This window comes from Tupaia chinensis, unplaced genomic scaffold (genome assembly GCF_000334495.1).
Source record: "Tupaia chinensis unplaced genomic scaffold, TupChi_1.0 Scaffold150112_1, whole genome shotgun sequence".
NCBI classification, from domain to species: Eukaryota; Metazoa; Chordata; class Mammalia; order Scandentia; family Tupaiidae; genus Tupaia; species Tupaia belangeri.
The window spans coordinates 95,497-101,870 of record NW_006209952.1 but is presented as its reverse complement, the minus strand read 5'-3'; the positions used below and the strand labels follow the sequence as shown (position 1 = coordinate 101,870).

The 6,374-nt window shown below is 37.8% G+C and overlaps 1 protein-coding gene and 1 pseudogene across 1 annotated transcript in view; one reads left to right on the top strand and one right to left on the bottom strand.

The window, feature by feature from the left end:
* The window catches only part of LOC102496163 (histone demethylase UTY-like), a gene marked incomplete at its 3' end in the record, with an annotated part of 152,182 nt that overhangs the window by 52,529 nt on the left and 93,279 nt on the right, over window positions 1-6,374 (top strand). The gene's annotated exons all lie outside the window — the stretch shown is intronic.
* LOC102494113 (nucleosome assembly protein 1-like 1) lies at window positions 4,877-6,156 on the bottom strand (annotated as a pseudogene).

Here is a 6,374-nt window from a genome sequence, read left to right as displayed (position 1 = left end):
GACTCAAACTGTGCAGTTTGTCATGTAGGAATTCTGCAGATGGTCATGTAGAGTTTAACTGCATTACCCATCTTGCCATGGGCTGGCCCTGTCTTCATCTTTAATATTTTTGGTTTTGGTAGCTTGCACTAAATTTCTTTTCTGGTTTAGAGATCCTTATGTGTGGTCTAATCTTCAGAGAACTTTCGTTCTTTCTTTTTTTCATTTTTAATGTTGATTTAATTTATTATGTCTTTTAAAAAATTTGACCAGAGAGAGAAAGTGAGAACATAAACTACCAGGTCTGGGACTCAAACCATGATTAGCCATGTGGGAGTCCAGCTCATTAACTAACATCCCACCTGCTTGCCTCAAGGTTTTTATTTTCTGTATTGCATTTGTCATCTTCAGGAGTTCTGTTTGATAACCTAATATATGTATTTTTGTATTTACAATTACTGTTTCATTATTGCTGTTCAGCTAAAACATTTTCTTATTAAGCATTTAGAGTCTTGGTTACATTTTGTACTATTAATACAGTCACTATTTTGACATACTCAGCTACCGTTTTTTTCTTCCCAGTTTTTCTCTCTATTGTTTGTCTGTCCTTACCACAGAAACGGAGATACAGACAGAAAAAGTGAGAAATCACTCCCCTGGGGAGATGGCCATGCCACAATCCCTTCTCTTCCATTTTTCTTCCAGCATTTGGGCATGCATGCACATATGCCTTGGCATGCCTGTAATATGTTTCATGCTGCCATGTCCGGTTGTTGAACTACACCATTGGCTATGTGAGATTCAGCACCTTAATTACTATGCCAACTGCTGGACTCCTAGCTACATTTTTCGTGTATCCTTAATTATCTGTATTTCTTCAAATAATATTGGCTCTGTGGAGGCAATGACTTCTATCTCTCTCTCTTTTTCTCTGTCTCTCTCACACACACCTACACACATAACACACACCACATACAGATATAGTCGTTTTAAAAAAGCCTTTTAGTTTATGTTGTCAAATTGTTCTCTGAGAAAGTTTTACTAATTTATGTTTATTTGTGTAATAGTTTATAAAAGTGAGTATGTTTTTGAACTTTTGCCTCTGACAGCTCATTATGTGTAGTTGTCCTGTCTCTTTGGCTGTTTATAGTTTGTTAAACTTTTGATTATAGTCATAGTTTTGTGGCACACTGGTGGGGTATATTGTAGACTATTTTGAGTTCTGATATTTTTATTAGACTAGATTTATGGATTTGTAGGTTCATTTTAGCACAGCATCTCAGGATAATTCTGATTTATCAATGTTAATGTGAAACTTAGTCCTTTGCTAAGATGTTTGTCGGATTTCTTCAGAATTCGATGCTTATTTTTATTCTTTTTTGCAGTATATTCTTTCAAAGGAAATTACTACAGGCAACACAGGGGAACTGTGCTCCATTTTTTGAGGGCAGAATGTGTACATAAGTTATTTGAAAGTATTGTGGCTATAGGCTAATCTAACAACTATCAAAAAAATGAAAATAGACAGAAATCAACAGTTGTGTAAATGAATATGATTATAATGTAGCATATCAGTAGTGTATTTTGAGTTATAGATGGAGGTTTGTAAAAATAAACATGAGTAAATAGAGCTTTTTAAGAGTAACATTTCTAAATCCCATGGGAATTAGTATATATCAGAAGTAAACTTGATAAATTAGAATACCCTGGAGAAACCACTAACGAAATAACTCAAACAAAGTGAAGAACAAAATGAAAGGAATTTGGCCAGCTGGTGGCATGGTAATTAAAAGCGCTGAATTACACATACAGACTTTGACCTGAAGTCCCAGACCTGGTGACTTGAAAAACATGCAGGTTGCCCGTGCATGTGTACCCAAAAGCTTAAGAAGAGAATGGAGAAGTATGGATTGTTGATGGTATGGCCATCCCCTGGGAATGATTTTTTACCTTCTCTCTATATCTCAGACTCTCCTATGAGCACATAGGCTCTACAACAAAAAACTTTAAAAAGATGGGACTAGTACATGGTGCAATAGTTATGTCGCTAGACTCCCATGTAGTGGACTGTCATTTGAGTCCTGGATCTAGTGGCTTAAAACTCATGCTGGGGTGGGGGGAACCAGCAGTTAACGTAATGGCTATGTCGCTGGACTCCCATGTAGTCGACTGCGGTTTGCGTCCCGGACCCAGTGGCTTAAAACTCACCGGGCGCGTGTGTGTATGTGCCCAAGATCCCGAGAGGAGAATGGAGGAGAAGAGATTGCGGCATGACCATCCCCGCTGGGGGGTGGTTTCTCGCTTTCTGTCTCTATGTCTCTCTCTGTCTGTCTGGCGAGCACATGCGCCCTATAGGGAAAACCTCTCCAAAAAAAAGAACACAAAAAACTCATGCTAGGTGCATGTGCATGCATGCCCCAAAACCCAAGAGTATGATGGAAGAGAAGGGATTGTGGCATGGCCATCCCTCCTAGAGGTGATTTCTTACTTTTTGATCTCTGTTTCTCTGGCAAGCACACATGCCCAATAACAAAAATCTTTCAAAACAAAAACAAAAGAAAGTAAAGGAATTTAAATATTACAGTAAAACATAGAAAATAGAGGGACCATCAGATTGCATAATGGTTATATTTCTGGACTCCCATGTAGTCAGTTGCTGTTCAGGTCCTGGACCCAGAAGCTTAAAACTCACGCCAAGCACATGTGCTTGTGTGCCCAAAATCCCAAAGGAGAATAGAGAAAGATTGTCTCTGTCTCTTTCTGTCTCTATGGCAAGTGCATATGCCCTGAAGCAAAAATCTGTCTTTAAAAATAAAAAGAAAGAAATACATTTATTAGGTGATTATAGGAAGTTATAGATGACATTTCATTTTTTAAAAAAAAATTATTTTATTTAATGAGAGAAACATAACCTTGACAAACTTTTTCACCCAACTAGGAGTATGGGCACAAGTGATATATCCAGCATATTCAGTCTAACAGAGGATCTTAACCTAGGCGTTCTAGATGGTGCCAGTATCATGCAGTGCCCTACAGCATACACTGCCAGCTGTTATGCCTTTATGCTTTTTCTGACAGGAGAATTAAATTTCCAAAGGTAGAGTTTTAGATTTTTAAAGAACCATTTTCCACAGGACCTATGTCTATTAATATTCTACCAGCAATATACATACAAAGATTTAAAATTTTTTGCATTTTTGGAAGCACTTTTTTTTTTAACCTTTTTCTACTTTTTCACTGTAACCATTATAGTACATTACACATGTCATTGTGATTTTGGTTTTCATTTCCCTGATGACTAATGACTATGTGTCCTTTTATACACTTAGAATGGCTATATCGTCTTCGGATGAATGTCTATTCAAATTTTTTACATATGGTTTTGGTTGGGCCTCTTGTATTTTTGCTGCATTTTAGGAATTTTTGTACAGTGATATTAAGTCCATTTGGACCGTGTTGCAGTGTAAGTCTGTATTTATGTGGTGATTTACTGTCTAGATCTTTTCAATGCTATGTGTGGGCTGTTAAAGTTTCCAACTATTATTTTATTATTATTTTTCTCTCCTTTTATTTTCTTCCATTTGAAAATTTCTGCTTGGTTGTTTTTCTTTATCTTACCAGCAAAATCTCAACACATGAGATTTAAGCATTTAAGTACCTTCCATTTTGGGGGGTATCTATTACTGAAAAATTGCTATTTTCCTTTGGAAGTGTTGCGTTTCTTGCTTTGTCTTGCTTATTGTATCCCTATAATATTAATCTGCATTTCTCTTGGAATAGTCACCTTTAATTTTATGACTTAGGGGAACACTTTTTTTCCCATGCTGTGTTTTTTTCTTTTTTTTTGAAGAGGTTTTCGCTATAGGTCGTGTGCACTTGCCAGACAGACAGAGACAGACAGAGAGATAGAAAGCGAGAAATCACCCCCAAGGGGGAATGGCCACACCACAATCCCTTCTCCTCCATTCTCCTCTCGGGATCTTGGGCATGCACGCACATGTGCCCAGCGTGGAGGTTAAGCCACCGGGTCCGGGACTCGAACTGCAGTCGACTCCGTGGGAATTCAGCAACATAGCCACTACGCTGACTGCTGGTCCTGCCCATGCTATGTTTTGTAATATTGGTTAGATATATGATCTATGCTGTCATTTTAGTATTCAGTGGGCACAATAATGTAGTTTCTATGTAACTGACTATTATCAATGTCAGTGTCTATGTGAATGCCTGAACATACAGTCTGTTTGTGGTAGAAGTTGTATAGTTTTGTTAGGAATAGGGTTTTTACCAAGTGGGACAATTTGCTGTCAGAGGCAGTAGAGTTTGGGTTGCCACTTGGAATATATTTGTTTCAGTAGTGGAAATTGAGCAGTTGTCCAGTGGCCTTTGTTATGGTATTAATGAATTTGTGGTGGGTGCCAGGTCCTGATGCCAGTTTGAAAAAGCAATCAAATTGTCAAACTTTTAGTCAGAAAAAAAAAAGAGAGACAGAATAAAAAAGAAGTCACACAATTAATTATCAAAAGAAATGAAACTGGAAAATATAAATTCCAACCTTACAAAATAAAACCTTTTTGATTGTATGAAAAGTGTTTTTCCATATAAAAATACATGATGACTTTATTTTTTTAAACGAGAACTACAATTATATTTGATATTTTTATTTTAGGCTGCAAAACAAGGAAGCTAACAAATGACAAAAAAAAAAACAAAAAACAAAACCAAGACAAAACCTTGAAATAGGCTTGTCCAATGATATTAATTATCCTTTCCAGGGAAGCAGAAGGTAGACCAGTGCAGATTATTCTCAAGGCCACATAAATCCTGCTTCACTGCCTTGAATTCTACTGGGTTTTGATCCTTCTCTGAGTCATAGTCTCGATCATTTTCCTCATCTTCCTTATTTTGGGATAATACATTCATTTAAAAAATGAGCAGTTTGAAAGTCTGCAGCAAGTATAGCTTCAGTAGCATCATCCATATCTCCACTATCAGGAACTTTAGGAGGGGCAAAAAAATTAAAGGAGTCATTGGAAACTCTTTTAGTCACTCTATGAACCATCCCATGTCCCTTGTGTTTCTGCTTCCTCTTAATGGTTTTCAAAGTGACATTCTTTCCTTTTTTCCAATCTATCTGGCACCCTGTACAACCCATTATTTATGGTCCATCAGAAGAAAAAGGATCAGAATCACCTCATTCTGACCTCATTCTATATGTCTTGGTCAACACTTTATTTGTAAAATATTTATGGGGTTTCAAGTGAAATTCTAAAACTCATAGCTGGCCAGCATCTGAGAATTTCCACTCTAATATCTTTCAAGTGCTTCAGAATAGGTTCATCATGTTCCTGAACCATATGCTGAGCAAGTCAACATTATTAAAAATAGTCAAAATTCAGGAGTTCCCTTAGGGTCTTCTTTTTCTTCATCTTTTTTTCTCATCTTTGATTTTAGCCTTTTCCTTTAGTTCCTCTGAAATTTCATATTCCTCATTTGGTGTCTATTCACATTGTTTCTCGGTATGCTCATAAGTTGCATTAATGATCCCAAACCACTTACCAAATACAGGCTGATAGAGAACAGCATACTTCCTTTCAACATCATGAACATCCTCATAAAATTTGACTTCTACCTGTGCACATTTGACTTAAAGGTTTTTCAGAGCATTCACTTGTCTTTTAATTATCCTAGGCAAGCTTTGTATCCTGTTGGTGTTTCTAGCAGACCATTAAGTCTTTCTTGAAGGGCTGCAAGAATGTGAGGATTTTGCATCATCTGAACAGTCATCTGATGTGTTTTGATTTTTGTTTCTTCATCAGTTTCTTCTTTTTCTACTTCTTCAACATCATCCAAATTATTATTTTTTTTTGAGAGGTTTTTCGCTATAGGGCACGTGCGCTCGCCAGATAGATGGAGAGAGACATCGAGACAGAAAGTGAGAAATCACCCCCCGTGGGGATGGTCACACTGCAATCCCTTCTCCTCCATTCTCCTCTCGGGATCTTGGGCACACACGCACACGCGCCTGGCATGAGTTTTTTAAGCCACCGGGCCCGGGATGCAAACCGTAGTTGACTACATGGGAGTCCAGCGACACAGCCATTATGCTAACTGCTGGTTCCCAACATCATCCAAATCTTGATCAAGTTCAGACTGTTCTTTGATGTCGATGTCTGCCATGTTCTAAGAACTTCATATATCGGTGGCTAGTATGTAGAGCCAGCTGACGGGAGCTACTTGGACAAAGATTCAGGACCTCAGTGGCGGAGGGAGAAGCAGGAGGCCCCGCTGAGGAGGCCCCGCTGTGAGCAGATGGTGCTAAAAAAGATCCACATCATCACTTTTCTAAAACCCAAAATTAAGAATATTATCAACAATAACTAGACAAAATTGGCAAG